This window comes from Monodon monoceros, unplaced genomic scaffold, assembly GCF_005190385.1.
Source record: "Monodon monoceros isolate NGI ecotype Baffin Bay Population unplaced genomic scaffold, NGI_Narwhal_1 Super_Scaffold_7, whole genome shotgun sequence".
In the NCBI taxonomy this organism is placed as follows: Eukaryota; Metazoa; Chordata; class Mammalia; order Artiodactyla; family Monodontidae; genus Monodon; species Monodon monoceros.
Genome location: NW_021703784.1, coordinates 38,796,710 through 38,799,652, shown reverse-complemented (window position 1 = coordinate 38,799,652; position 2,943 = coordinate 38,796,710). Strand labels below are relative to the sequence as shown.

The 2,943-nt window shown below is 42.4% G+C and overlaps 1 pseudogene; it reads left to right on the top strand.

The window, feature by feature from the left end:
- The first annotated feature begins 1,530 nt into the window (after positions 1-1,530).
- On the top strand, positions 1,531-2,259 carry LOC114887500 (annotated as a pseudogene).
- Positions 2,260-2,943: the final 684 nt, after the last annotated feature.

Below are 2,943 nucleotides of genomic sequence, written 5' to 3'. Positions count from 1 at the left end.
CATATTCTTAATTGCTTTTGGGTTGTTTTTGTAATCATTTTTGTTCCTTTTTTCTTCTTTGGCTCTCTTCCCCCATTTTAGATAGTGTCCTGGTCTGCCTCTGTTACTTATTCATATTATGATTCATTTATTTCCCCTTTTCTATTCCTATTTGGCAATAAATTACTCTGTCCTAAATTTGCCTCACATGGGGCTTTGTGTCAAGCAGTGTTTCTCAAACTTTAATGTGTGTATAAACTGCCTGCAAATCTAGTAAAAATGCAGATTCTGCCTCAGCATACCTGGGATGGAGCCTGAGAGTCTGCATTTCTGACAAGCTCCCAGGTGATGCCAATGCTTCTGGTCCTTGGATCACACTTTGCGTGGCAAGGGTGTAGATTATTGTTATATTCATAGGGAAATGGAAATAATTTTGGATGAAGAGCACTATGACCAAATAATGCTGATTCTTGTTGTATAAAGGCTGGATCAGTTAAAGCAGGTCAAATGGCAGTAACAAACAAACTGTAAAGTGGACATTGCCTGTCCGGAGTCTGCACAGGTGGTCAAATTGTAGTATGATCTTTTATAGTTATGTATATATTTTTATGTAGGATATTTACAACCTTTCCTAGTTGGTTTTTATAACTTAACTTTTTAAAATGTAGTCTTTACAACTGTTCTATAAGATAGGAAAGGTATTAGCGTCCCTGGCACATGGAGTGCCCAATAAATGTTGGGTATTTTCATCCCCATTTTATAGATAAAGACGGAGCCTCAGAGAGGTTAACTGTTGGTCAAGCAGATGTCCAAACCTACATCTTCTGACTCCAGCTGCAAAGCTCTTCCCCAGCCCACCTAATCCTCCTCAACTGCTGTGTACATGTCTGGGTTGTAAACAATTTCCTTTTTTCCCGCTTTTCATTCAGACTTCCCTGTCTTTTTTTTTAAGTATGTAACTCATGGTTTACACCCTCATGGCTTAATAAATATTAGTAATATTAATAAAAATCATATTAGCTGAAAAAGATTTAAAAGATGAAACAAAATTAATTTCCCTATTCTTTCCTCTCAATTCTCACTCTCCCTAAATAAATGGCTCAATTCCTCCCACCTCCGGATCTACCCACACACATTTTTTTAAAAATATTTATAGCTTTTAAAAGCCTTTCCCAGCCCATCTTTCCTCTCCTGCTGAGCACTCTTAATCTCACTTCTGTTACTGGCTGTAAATTATCCTGAGATACTATCACTTGTTAAGCTCTTGTGGTGTTTATGCCAGAGAGAGAGAAAGGCTAGTTGGCAGATGGTCAGATGGAAGTTTGATTACTTCTCTTCTTGCAGTGATTCCCTTTCTTCTGGACTTTATACACGAGAATTATTGAGGGCCCCCCCACCCCAACTTTAATGCAAATCTCCCATATTGAATGTGGATAAAGATGAAAGGAACTCAGAAAACACTGGAACTGGCCGGTGGGCGCCAGGCCCAGGCTCACGCGCCAGGACGCCGAGGCAGAGGGGCGCGCTCCGGCGAGCCGGGCGGCCGGCGCCATGACGCTGTTCCACTTCGGTAACTGCTTTGCCCTGGCCTACTTCCCCTACTTCATCACCTACAAGTGCAGCGGCCTGTCCGAGTACAATGCCTTCTGGAAGTGCGTCCAGGCCGGGGTCACCTACCTCTTCGTGCAGCTGTGCAAGATGCTGTTCCTGGCCACTTTCTTTCCCACCTGGGAAGGCGGCATCTATGACTTCATTGGGGAGTTCATGAAGGCCAGCGTGGATGTGGCAGACCTGATAGGCCTAAACCTTGTCATGTCCCGGAATGCCGGCAAGGGGGAATACAAGATCATGGTTGCTGCCCTGGGTTGGGCCACCGTCGAGCTCATTATGTCCCGCTGCATCCCTCTCTGGGTTGGAGCTCGGGGCATTGAGTTTGACTGGAAATACATCCAGATGAGCATTGACTCCAACATCAGCCTGGTCCATTACATCGTCGCATCTGCCCAGGTGTGGATGATAACACGCTACGACCTGTACCACACTTTCCGGCCAGCAGTCCTCCTACTGATGTTCCTTAGCGTCTACAAGGCCTTCGTCATGGAGACCTTCGTCCATCTGTGTTCCCTGGGCAGCTGGACGGCACTTCTGGACCGAGCGGTGGTGACGGAGCTGCTGGCCCTCAGCACCCTGGCCCTGTATGTCGCTGTTGTCAACGTGCACTCCTAGGCTTGGTGGCCCAGACTTTCACGTACCTTTTCCCTGTCTCCAGGTTTCAGTGAAGTAAACAGTATTTGGAAAAAAAAAAAAAAAGAAAGAAAAATAAACAGTGAAACTGTTACCATCAGAGAAACATCTTAAACTGCTCCAATCCTGAACGGCTTCCATTGCTTTTTAAGGGGCAGCACTGCATAGCGACCAGTCACACTAATGTTGTTACTGCCTAGGGGAAACTCTTCCTCTTGATCATTGCTTATTAATGTTCATTCCTAGTGGGGTAACAACACTAGAAGCTAAACCTATATACCTATCCCTAAGCCAATAAAATACAAAAGGACCTAATTAAAAATTAAACCCCGACTATATTCAATATCTTGTAATAACCTAGGAAACAAAAACAGGAATGTGAAAAGATATCTGCACCCATGTTCATTGCAACATTACTTACAACAGCAAAGATATGGAAACAACCTAAGTTGGATAATGTGACTGTAATATATATATATATATATATATATATATATATATATATGAAAAAAATTAAACCCCAAACACTAATAAACACATTTCAAAGGTTTTTTTGTTTAGTTTGGTTTGGTTTTGGTTTTGCCTCCTGCAGTCTGAGATGAATGTATTAAAATAAAAGCCACAAAAGATAACATTTATGGCATGCTTTGTGCTAAGCATTGTCTTAGGAGTTTTAAACCTCATAACCTTTTGAGTACTTTTACTACATCCCTTTTAAAG